Source organism: Panthera tigris, chromosome A2 (genome assembly GCF_018350195.1).
Source record: "Panthera tigris isolate Pti1 chromosome A2, P.tigris_Pti1_mat1.1, whole genome shotgun sequence".
NCBI lineage: Eukaryota > Metazoa > Chordata > Mammalia > Carnivora > Felidae > Panthera > Panthera tigris.
Window position 1 is genome coordinate 49,517,701 of NC_056661.1, and position 12,924 is coordinate 49,530,624.

Here is a 12,924-nt window from a genome sequence, read left to right on the forward strand (position 1 = left end):
TTTTTTTTTTTTCATGCTAGGTATGAAGTGGGATCTCACTGTGGTTCTGATTTGCATTTTCCTAATTGTTAGTGATGTTGAACAATTTTTTTGTGTCTTTATTGGTTATTTGTAGATCTTCTTTAGAGAAATACCTATTCAAGTCTGTTGTCCATTTTTTAAACTAGGTCTGATTTTTGTTGTTGAATTCCAGGTATCTTTTCACAGCAAGGAAAAAATTTCTTAAAACAGGGCTTGGCAAACTATGACAATGGGCTCTGTGCCTATTGTAAATAAAGTCTTATCAGACTACAGTCACGTTCATTGGTCAATGCACAGCCTACAGCAGCTTTTATACTACAAATGTGGAGTTGAATGACAGCCATAGAGACCATATGGACCACAAAACCTAAAATATTTACTACCTGGCCTTTTACATAGAAAGTTTGTCAACCGCTCTTCTAAAGATGCCATCTGGTTGGGCTATTTTTGAAAAGATAACTGGGGCTAAGAATCATAATTTTGTTCTTTTATATTTTGTGTGCATAATGTAGTCTATGATTGGCCTATGGTTTAGGGTTGCCAGATAAAATAAAACATGCCCAGTTAAATTTGAATTTCTGATAAATGAAAAATAATGTTTTCATATAAGCATATCCCAAATATTTCATTGGTCATACTCACCTTAAAACATTATTGTTTTGTTCATCTGAATATCAAATTTAACTGGGTACCCTGTATTTTTATTTACCTTTCATGACAATCTTAGTATGGTTTCATAAAATCAGGGTCAGTAATGAGCCCCAGAGTTTTGGGGGAGCAGGAATAGTTTTGGCAGGTTTTACATTTTTCCACATTTTCAAACATTTTTTTCCTGCTGTTCTCTTTGCTTGAAAGGCCTTTTTACATGTTGCCTTGTGAACTCCTGAGACTCAGAACCGTTTGAAGCCTTTATTGACTCACCTCAGGTGAAGCTGGCGCCCTTTCTCTATGATTACCTTGTACAATGTTAATAATATAATCATTATTAGTAGCAACAAGAGCTAAAACAGAGTCGATTTCTATGTTTGAAGTGCTCGAGAACGTGTCGTAGGTCTTCAACAAATAGTTAATGAATAAACTTAAATAAGATGGTGCATGAATTAAATCACTGATGGGCACTCTTTTCCCCCTCCTTTAATTATCCTGTGCAGCCAAGACTGGTTTCCAGCTGTTTAAGAAATTGCATGATACTAGCTTCTGGACCATCTCTTTACCACTATAGCCCAGAACTCTCTTCCTAAGCCTCAGACATGCAGTGTTCCTCCTGTAGCAGCCAAGAGGGGTGGAGTATCCCCATGTGCCTACCAAATGTTCCCCATCAAAGTATAATCCATCCTGCATCCTAAGTCCTTTGACATCCTAGCTTTTGCTCCTCCGTGAACACAGGTACTAGAATATTTGCTGCAAGTGTGTTTGTTAGCCAGGGTACCCTTGCTGATAGGTAGCACCATACATTAACACACTTGTAATGAAAAGTACCTAAGGAAGGGTCTCACAAAAGGTGCTAACTTGGGGACGAATTTTCTTTTTTTTTTTTTAAATATAATTTATGGTCAAAGTGGCTAACGGACTCAGAGGCAAAAACTGGGACTACAAATAAAGGGGAAAGCTTCCCCACTTGGCTCTCCTCCAGTCTTTGCCCATTCGCCTTCTAATCAGTTCCTTCCCTATCCTTACTCTTCTGTCCACTGTTTGGGGATGACTCTGTAAACTACATTTCTCAAGTTTATTTGCCAAGTGGCTTTCCATTAGGTTCAGCCAGTGGGAGGCTCCTGTGGGAAAAGCCAAGGCACTCTCCTCTTCTCTCTCTGTCACAGGCAGTATCTCTGGCAGAGGCTGTGTTTCCACCATGATTACACTTAGCACTGAGCAGCCCTGGCTCCTTGGCTCTGGTCACACCACCTCCTCTGTTTGTTCTTCAAGCTTTGAAGTGACAGTGGATTCCTGTGATTGTTAAACTCTGAGGTGTCTCATACCATTTGGCTTTTGAGCCCTCCTAGCAGCTTTCTAAGAAGTTGCTGCCATTTTATTCATGGTATTAAATTGCTGGCAAGTTCTGTTTCCTAGACCCCTATATGATAAACCTGCCCTTCAGGAAGGGGAATGCAGCAATTTTGTCATCATTTCCCGGGACAGGGCCAGAGCCAGGGGAAGAAGGATTGCTCTGTATTCCCAGGAAATAGTAATTATGCTTGTGCTCATTCTAGATTTCAATTGGACAAGGTAGGAGGAGGATTAGGGAAGAAGGACAGGTATAAATGTCACTAACATTTGTTTACCACTTGAATGTCTAGGATTTTTAATTAATCCTTAGATCAATCCTTCTGGGTATTATTATCCTCAAGGATTGAAGAACAACCTTCAAGGTAAGCAACGAGAAGCTACTGCTTTGAAAGATTGAGCTGAATTTCCAAGGTTACATAGCTAAAGAAGCCACTACTATGATTAGAGCCTAAAAGGGTCTTTTTCCCTCCACTCTACTGATGAGATAATTTTCATAAATGCAGAAAAACTCGAATTCACAAAAATCAAATCAGGTTAAACAAACAGTATGTTCAACTCTGTCATGGTTGTGAAATAATTCCTCACACTTGAGGTTTTTTTAACATTAACATATAATTAAGAATTGATGTATTTTCTGCAAAACAAATCAGATTCACCTATACAGACAACTTCAGACATACTTAGATGCTCTAAAAGGTAATGTTCCATCCAAAAAATGTATTATCTCATAGTATTTTATGACGCCATCAGGGGGCATCGTGAGCCTCTGGGTCTGTCCATGAAACCCTGGCTGATCTAGATCCACCTGACGATGAAATTACACACATGTTTAGCTGACCACTGGGGGAAGGTCAATGATGGACATAATGAGTCACTTAAACTCCATGGGACATTTGAATGCAGGGGGTCAGCTTTTCTACTTTAGGTAGTGAGTCGTGCTCTAGTTCAGTTTAGCTCAGGTAGCTAATTCTTCTAGTGACCCCAAAGACAAAAATAGAAACCTTATGTTTTAGAGTTCAAGATAATTCTATAATTGAAAAAGCGAAGACACTCTATTGTAACATTAAAAACAATGGAAAAATCATAAGCCAAACACAAAAATGAATACTGTTTTAACTACCTAATATATGTCATAGTGTATATGTATGTATGCATATGTGTGTGTATATATAGATGTATATATACACATAAAAACACAGTATACATACTAAAAACAACTAGAACTAAATGGAGCATTAAAAACACCTAGTATCTATCCCTAACTTTATAAAAGAAGACATTTTGAGCAAAAGAAGTCAAGGTACATGTACAGGATATATCTTATTCACACATATATACACATGTACACACACACATACATGGAGAAAAAGAATGAATACTGTGCATCTATACATCAATTAAAGTCCCTGTCAGTGAAGTGGTAGAAATGACAATCAAATAACAATTATAAGAATTTTGGTTGGAAAAGAAACTGTCTTTGGGCTGCTGAGCCTTTTGAAAAGGTGACTCTTTGATGGAATGGGACGGAGAAGAACATACTGTTCTGAAGAGGAAATAAATAGCATGTGGGGGTGGGACAGAAGAGAGAGAAGAGAAGACTGGAGAAGAGAGGAATGTTAGTGAGAAACATGACAGGAGTTTTAAAAGCAGACATTTTAGGTATTTAGCTTGTTTTATGTGTTTGTGGTTGTGCCAATATAAGGAACCTCCAGAGCCTCTAACTCTCAGCCAAGTCTACAAAGCACACAGCCTTGTGTATGGGTTTGAGGTAAAATCAAGGTAAAGGTACTGAGTTCTAGGAGTAGGTGGCAAGGAGAACAGGCAATAGGAAGTGAGATTCAAGGAAACTCAACTGCTCAGTAGGAGCAGGAACTCTCCACCAGCAGAGAGCATGAGTCTTCAAGGTCTAGCAAAGGTCTGGAGAACTTGGGACAAACACACTGTCCAGGGCTTGAGCTGACTGCTTGAACCATGCATGCAGTCTTCATGGAAATCCCATTTTTGATGTGCTAGGGATGTGGGCAGGTTCTAGTCCTCTCGTTTCTGGGTTGCTGGGAACAGAGTCTGAAAAGGTAGTAGTGCTCTCTGAGATTTGAGGCTCTTCTGGGGTGGCCAACTAAGAAGAGAGCCACAATCCCACATTCGCAGAGGGATGACCAGAAAGACAGAGACTTGACAACCATGGGGTGATGCCTACCAGGGGCAGAGGGGAAGCTCTAGCCTGAAGCCACAGGGGTTGCTGAGGACAGTGAAGCTATGGAATTACTGCCCATTTACATGACTGTCCTCAAATCTCAAACCCATGTTTAGCCTTCTGTTATGGATGGTTACTATCATCTCAGCAAATCAGCAAGATTTGTGTCCTAACAACCAAAGTTAAGAGTTAAAAGCTACACACTACTATCAGAAGGGATGGAAGGTAGAGAGAGACAGACATGTGTAAATTGAGCCAGAGTGTCCACTCCAGATGATTGAGAGTGGGGGACCACATCTGGAAGTCTAAGCTCACACTAGCATCATCTGGAAAAAAATGTGTTTCTCTAGTTGCCTTCTCAACTTGCACATGCACCTTTCAGCTCTGTTCCTTCCTCTTGCATCACTGGAAGGGTCTGGATGGTGGATGTGATGGGAATTAAAAAGACAGCCACACCATTTTTTAACACAAGTGACAAAAACCTGATTCAAAATACCTTAACTAAAAAGAAAGTGTATTGGGTCAGGCAATGGGAAAGTGCAGGTGTGGTACCACCTTTGGGAAAGACCAATATTTATGTGCTATAACAGTAGGGCTTGGTCTCTTGCCTTCCCTCTGTCTCCCTCCATGTTTTCTGCTGACTGCCTTTCCCAGGAGGGGAAGACGGCTTTCAACACTCCCAACTTTACCTCCCACTTAGCAAGTCCTTTGGGAATGAGGACCCTTGTCTCTCCAAACACCCTTACACAAACTCACAAATGGTCTTTTGGCTAATATTTAAAACTCTTATCCATTCCGTAAGTACTTATTGAGCTCTTATGATCTTCAAAGCACTGTTCCACAGCTAACAAGACAAAACCCTTGTTCTTAGAAAGCAGCTATTTATGTGCCTGAGCTATTCCCGGGGAGAAGGGATACTATGCCTGGAATGATCTGGACTAGATACTCACCACCATGGGGCCGTGGCAAGGAGTTCACACTGTGACTGATGGTCCCATTCAGACATCATGGAATGAGGGAGGGACAGTTTTCCAAAGAATACAGGTGTTTCAAGCACACAGAACAATTGATGTACCATACAGCATCTCACTTACTGTTTTCTCTCTTAATAAATTCCAGAGCTGTCACTTCAAGCCCACCAGCTGCATTTACATATTCAGAGAGGAAAGGATGCCAGTGGAGGCTTTTTTTTCTGGGACAGCTTTCATAATCCCAGATAAGGCAGCAAACACACAGGTGTTTAACAGGTATGAGGAATATTGTCTACCACATCCAAGTCTGCAAACTTAGTAACTGTGTTGGCATCTTGGCAGCTGATCTTGTTTGCATTTATAAATTAAGTTTTTAATACTCAACATTTGTATAGGTGGTATTTTTGGCATTTGACTTTTGTCTTGAAATCAAAATGTCATGGTATTTTTTAAAGTGCAGAGATTTGAAACAAATGCAAAGCAAGAGCCTCTGGCTTGGAAAATAACTGGACTATGGTCATCCTGAAATGGGATGTAGTGAGAGACCCAAAAAGACCCATATCAATTCTTCTAACAGGGGCCACATCTGGGCGTGCCCTTAATCTTGAAATTCCAAATACTTTTAACAGTGTTTGTGTCTGGAGGAACATCATAAATATAATTCACGGCACCTAGGAGATTCAGGAAATGAGATTATATACATAAGGGGATAGGAAGGTCTTATAGGTGTCACAAGTACTTGGTGGAAGGTTACTAAAAACTAGCTTTTTTGTTTCACTGAATGTCAGAGAAAGTCATGTGGCTGTGAACCTGAGGCAGAAGGATGATAGGAATATTCAATGCATGACAAAAAGGGTGACACCAATCAGCAACCCTGGGCATTGCCCTTCACGAACACTTACCTTCCTGTTTTATACTTGCTGGATCACTTCTCTTTCCTTTACCGGATTCTAAGTTCTGCAAGGACAGAGACCAAATGTTTCTCACTTACCTTTGAAATCACAAGGCCCAGAAAAATGCTTTTCACATGAGGATGAGGATGAGGGTGAGGATGGGGATGGGGATGGGGATGGGGATGAGGATGGGGATGGGGACAAGTTTAGTGATGACAGGGTGCCTGGGTGGCTCAGTCGGTTAAGTGGCCGACTTCGGCTCAGGTCATGATCTGGCGGTCAGTGAGTTCGAGCCCCGCGTCAGGCTCTGTGCTGACAGCTCAGAGCCTGGAGCCTGTTTCGGATTCTGTCTCTCCCTCTTTCTGACCCTCCCCCATTCATACTCTGTCTCTCTCTGTCTCAAAAATAAACAAACGTTAAAAAAAGTTAAAAGAAAGTGATGAGAATGGTGATGAGGATGGTGATGAAGATAGTGATGAGGATGGTGAGGAGAATGGTGATGAGATGAGGATGAGTTTGGTGATAAGAATGGTGATGAGGATGGTAATGAAGATGAGGATGAGGATGGTGATGAGGATGAGGATGGTGATGAGGATGGTGATGAAGATGAGGATGAGGATGGTGATGAGGATGGTGATGAGGATGGTGATGAGATGAGGATGAGTTTGGTGATAAGAATGGTGATGAAGATGAGGATGAGTTTGGTGATGAGGATGGTGATGAGAATGGTGATGAAGATGAGGATGAGTTTGGTGATGAGGATGGTGATGAGGATGGTGATGAGGATGAGGATGGTGATGAGGATGGTGATGAGGATGAGGATTAGGATGATGGTGATGAAGACAGCCAGCAGTTACTGAGTATTCCTCATTTTCCAGGCACGATTCCAATCACTTTAAATTAATTAATTCTTGGAATCATCCTAACACCCTTGAGGGTGTTATTACCATTACTTTTCCCCCCACATTGTAAAGGCTCATAGAGGTAGTGATTTTTCCAAAGGTACACACCTATGAAATAAAAAAGGTAAGATGGAAGTCCAGGTAATGTGACTCAAGATCCTGAGCTATTAAATACCTGTTGAGTGGATGAGGAAAGGCCTCTTATGATCCAATTACTTTATTTTTAATTCCATGAGAGAGAGGAAAAGAATGAAGCATTCTGGATACTGTCTGTGAGTAGAGAGCGGGGAAGTGAAACACCTTCCAGAACCTCATTTTGTTGAAGTCATAGCAGCAGATCAATCAGCGACCTAAGTGAAGATTTTTTTAATTAAAAAGTTTTAAAATCAAAGTAATACATTCCTTTGAATGAATGTTCACCCACCCTTCACAACCTCAGTCCTGTTTGGCAAAACATTACTGACCCTTGGTTGTTTCTTCTGGTAGTTCTTCATACTTGAACCTCATAATCAATATCAAATTAAGTCATTATGTATCACCTGCCATATAGTAAGGCAAGATTTGGATAACTTATATCACTCTTTTTTTATTTTTTAAAAATTTTTTAATGTTTATTCATTTTTAGAGAGAGATACAAAGAGTGAAAGTAGGGGAGAATTTTTTTTGGTCTTTTGATAATGCAGAAAAAGGAAATGAGGAAGGGATATAAAGAGGCCTGTTGCATGGACTCTATCTACAGTGTGGTTAACCACCCTGGAGAGAAGCCTGACCCAGTGTGTGCTCATCTTTCTCCTTTCTGCCAAAGAGAATTCATGTAGTTAAAAGGTAAGGGGGGAAAATCTTGTAGGAAAGCACCTAAATCTCCTATTAGAGTTAAATTCTCTGGCCCTGAACTAGCATAATCATTCTCAAACATGGGGGTACAAAAGAATTACCTAGTCTTTGTAAACCATGCAAATTAGCCAGAAACCAAGAGGTTCTAATCTCAAGGATCTGAGATGGGTCTCAGGGATCGTCATATGGGTGGGCAGGATAGACGTTGGAAAATCACCGATATGACTACTGAAGAGTCTCGAAGGTGGGATCATGCACTGCCAGCAGGACTGCAGGAAAAAAATGTCAGCCCTGATTCCAAGGAAATACACTTTACTAATGTTCAATACATAAATTGGCAGAAATGCTTGTATATAATTTAAAATAAACACATAAATTAAAGCTACAGAATGAAAGAAAATAAGTTTTTAAATTGAACTAAAAATTTTGGAACCACTACAAAAGATCATGCAGCAAAATATATGTATCCTTCCCATTCCTGACCCCCCATTCCTCAAACTCCCCTCTCCAAGTTGACCCATTAGCCCTGATATCTTTTCTTTCCTTCTTGGGAGTCTGTGTATACACAAATACCTAAATCTCTTTTTCCCTGGACACAGATGATAGCTTGTTAAAGACATTAACCAGTATCTTGCTTTTTCTTTATTTCACTAAAAAATATAAGGTGTTGGTTCTGTCTTATCAGCAGATGCTGATGTGTCTCATTCTTTCTAGGTAGAAGGAAGCCACATAATGAAATGATTTTCAGCCCTGACTCTTGGGCTAGAGTGTCTGAGTTGATATTTCATCTTTGCCATTAACTAGCTGTGTGACCTTGAGCAAGTGACTTAGCCACTCTGAACCTTTGTTTCCTCATCTGAAAAATGAGAATAATAATAATAGCACCTATCTCATAGGACTGAGTGAAGATTAACTTAGTTTATGAAAAGTAATTAGAACAGTGTCACATGCACTGTATGTGCTTATTAGCAAAGGAAAGAATCAGATGACTCTGATGGGAGTGGGCCAAGGAACATACTTAGAAAATCTTGCCCTAAATTAAAATGGTTTCCTATATTTCTTCACTCCTTCATTCATTTATGTACTGAGCACTTATAATGTATCATATAACAAATGTAAACAAGTGAACAAAAAGAACCCACTCTTGCCTCACAGAGAATCCAAAGAGAGGAAGGAACATCTAAGAGTAGAATTTTAGGATATATACCACCATCAAGGGTTCTTAAAACACACAGAATAATGTAGTCAGCCTCAATAATAATATCTCTCGTATGGTTGCTAGTCATTTAAAATTTATAAAATCCTTGAACTTTTTATTTATCAAAACTTCTCTGTGGGCTTGTTCACTATCCCTGCTTTGCAGAGTAGGAAATAGGGAGACATCACACTTAAACAACTTGTTTAAATTCAAAGTGCTAAAAAGGACCAGAGCCAAAAGTCAAACCCTGAGATCCAGCCTTCATCTCTGACTGCCTTCCCATCTCACTGTGGTCCACTCTTACTGGGAGCAGAGCCTGGGGAAAGAAGATATATTATTACTATAACCTGCCTATTGTCTCAGAAAATCACACTCCCAATCTTGTGGTGATCATTTATGAACCAGGCATCTGTTCCAGCATCCTGCCCAAGGCCGTGATGGATGTAATTCACCCCTCAGTAAGGGAGGGTTTTCTGTGATCTCAACTGGAAATGCAATCTCCGTGCAGCGAGCTTCCTAATTCAATAGTTTTGGGCCAAAAACCCCACCTCTTCTCTTGTTTCTGTAGCTGTGATGCCCTCTAGTGGGAAAAACTGGCATCATGCCCTGAAAGTTGCGCTGAGTGACAGGATGTCGCTCATAGTCCTTCCTGACAGGGTGTGAATTGCCACGCATAAACTCTGATCTGCCTTGGCCTAACTCAGCATTATTGAAACACTGGGTCACATCCCCAGATTAAGATGTAAGAGCCTCCTTAAAGCCTCAGGATGCAGAATTATGTCACAGATAATATATCTACCTTTTTATTTTAAACTATGTGTATTTCCTACACGTCAGGGGACAGCCTCCTTCCACAACACACACACACATGAATCTAGAAATTATCTGGCCCAGAGACTGCACAGACAACTAACCGAGACTGGGATTGTGGAAGTGTTTTTCATGGCCTGCACAGTGCTTTTTGCTTCTTCATTTGTTGTTTTTTTCTAAAGTGAATTTAAACATTTAAATGTTTTTAGGTGATTTATACTCTCTAGTTATCCACATACTTTTGTTGTTGTTAGTTTTTTATGACTTCCCGTTGTTTCAGCTTGATTCCCCCAAAACAGATCCAAGACAAGGACTTGAATACAGGTGTTTCATCTGGGAGAGGATCTTGGAGGCTGTGAGACAGTGGGGAGACTGAGACAGGGAGGAGAGCAATGCCAATAAAGAGTATGTTATGGGATGAACTGTGTCTCCCCAAATCCCCATGATCCAGTCCTAGCCCCCAGTACCTCAGAAAGTGACTGCATATGGCTAGGGGGTCTTTCAAGAGTAAGTAAGGTAACACAAGGTGACATCTGTGGGCCCTGATCCAATAATGACTACTACCCTTATAAGAATTGGAGATCAGGACACAGACACATACAGAGGAAAGACCATGTGAGGGCACAGGGAGAAGGCGGCCATCAGCCAGTCAAGCAGAGAGGACTCAGAAGAAATCAACCCCTGCTGACACTTTGATCTTGGACTTCCAGCCTCTAGAAGGAGCAGATACATTTCTGTCTGTGGTCTGTGGTCTCTTTTTATGGCAATCCCAGGAAAAGAATACTGGATGTTTGAATGAACGAAGGGGCCACTGTTGTTGGCAAATGGGGCTCAGTCCTGCTGAGGTCTCTCTGAGAAACCAATGAGAACACACCTCAGAATTGTGCTGCCAGAGATGGAAAGGCTGGGGCATTTGCCCTAGCATGGTCCCCCCTTGGCTGAGGGCTATTTCCAGGAGCACTGCTGATTGCCCTGTGAAAGATGGAGCAGGCTTTTCTGATGTTGGAGAGCAATGTCTGAAGAGAGAGGAGCAGACAAATGCAGGCAGTTGAGGTGAGAAGCTTTCATAGTGTTCAGGATAAATGTCCACCTTCTGTGCGGCTAACCCAGAAGTGGGCCAAGAGGAAACAGGACCAGCGTCAGCTGGGCCTGCTACACTAAATCTCTCTTATCAGTATTAATCTCTATTAATATGCTGTGCTATAACCTCACAATGAACTAACTGTTTTGCACATTTACATCAATGCAAGTGCTAAGGGGACATGTGTACTTCTGCACTAACTGTCCCTCTGCCTTGAGCACCCACCTCCCAGACTCCAACATGTCTTCTTCTGACCATGCATGTCTCACTCAGGTCACATCTCTTCCAGAGAGCCTTCCTCTGACCACAGAAGCTGCCCACCACAGGCATGCTGGACAGACCTGTCCAACTTAGAATCCCTGCCACTCCCCCCATGCATGCAGTTGTGCACATGGCACCAAACATCCCCGAGCCTTTGCATGTGCTGCCTTTTATATGAACATTTATTTCATCATGTGATGTTTATGAATCTTAATAAGAGGACAGTGCTTGCCACTGTTGTACAAAGCAAATGTATGACAGTTATCACTTTGTTTTTCTCCATTTGTCAATTTACCACATCCCCCTTCCAATGACAAGCATTGTTCTTTTGCGTTAGGGCAAAGCTAATGATGATGCCCCTGCATTGAGTACTGTTTCTCAGCCACAAGATGCTTTCAAATGTATCATCTCAGGAGGCCTTCAGACACACTGGTGAAACATAGATAAGGAGCAGTATCACCCCTACATTCTACAGACTTGCAGACCAGAGGCCAGAGCAACTGTGAGGCATCCCAAGGTCACCCAACAAGGTTGCAACAGAGCCACACTGAGAAACCAGTTCTCTAACTCCCAGCTTGGAGTCATTTAATGTTCAGATGCCGGTAGGAAACAAAGTCTCATTTCACACACAAAATAGGATAGCTCTGAAAGAAAGCAGAGCAGCAAGAATGGCTTCTAAGGAAATTCCCCATGAGAACTGACTGTTTCACTGGCTAGGGATTCCTCTATCTCTTCATTGGAATTGTTTTGTTGTTTGGTTAACAATGGTCTTCAGCTGCCACTGCACAATTAAGCTCCTTTCCGGTTTAGAAAAATTATATAGTATACTTAAGCAGCTTATCCCTACCGCCACAGCCTGAAGAATCTATTGGCTTATTGTTCTAAAGTTTGTTTTCCATCTAAATGATGTTACAGATTAATAACCAACTATTGCACGTGTAATCATGCCAAAGCCTTCTCAGTTTATTTCTTTGCACTTTTTTTCTGCCCTACACAGCAGCTAGAGTGATCCTTTGAATCCATATGACAGATCATGTCACTGCTTTGCTCAAAACTGTTTCCCACCACAATGAGGGTAAAAATCATGCCCTACATGACCTGCTCCCTGACTCCTCCTCAACTCTCAGACCTCATCTGCTATCCCTCTCCTCATTCATCCTGATACAGCCTCACTGGCCTCCTTTCTGGACATACCGACTGTGTGTGTGTGTGTGTGTGTGTGTGTGTGTGTGTGTGTGTAGGGCCTTTACACTTGAGGTTTCCTTTGCTGGAACTTTCTCCCTGATTTGTGCATGCCTACCCTATGCCTCTTTCATTCTTTGTTTAAACATTATCTTTTAGTGTGACTCTTCACGCAGGAAAGGATTTGCTTGCTTGATTTGCTGTCAAATCCCCAGCTCTTACAGAACTAAATAATATTTGTTGAACTGATAAAGAGGATATCTATATATGTAGTGTTTGAGTAGTTGTTAAATATACCTTATTTAAAATAATTCCAATAAGGAATCTAAACATATGCCATGGATAGATTATGGACAACTCCACTATAAAAATCTCACATATTGATCACTTCTGTAACAGGAAAATATGGGGAAGTCTCAGACATTGGCAGATACACGGTTATTGAAACTGTAAGCTCAGATGTGAGTTCTGACTTACCACTGTCAGTAAGGCAAGTAAGAAAGACAAGAGGGGCATTTGGGTGGTTCAGTTGGTTAAGCATCTGACTCTTGATTTCTGCTCAGGTCATGATCT

General features: G+C 41.1%; 1 long non-coding RNA gene across 1 annotated transcript in view; it reads right to left on the reverse strand.

The window, feature by feature from the left end:
• Positions 1-6,096: 6,096 nt before the first annotated feature.
• The window catches only part of LOC122236728, a 64,502-nt gene continuing 57,674 nt past the window's right edge, over positions 6,097-12,924 (reverse strand). The window contains exons 2-3 of the long non-coding RNA XR_006214949.1: positions 7,161-7,335; positions 6,097-6,147 (exon numbers count right to left, since the gene is read on the reverse strand). This is a non-coding gene — a long non-coding RNA (uncharacterized LOC122236728). The remainder of the gene's footprint in view (positions 6,148-7,160; positions 7,336-12,924) is intronic.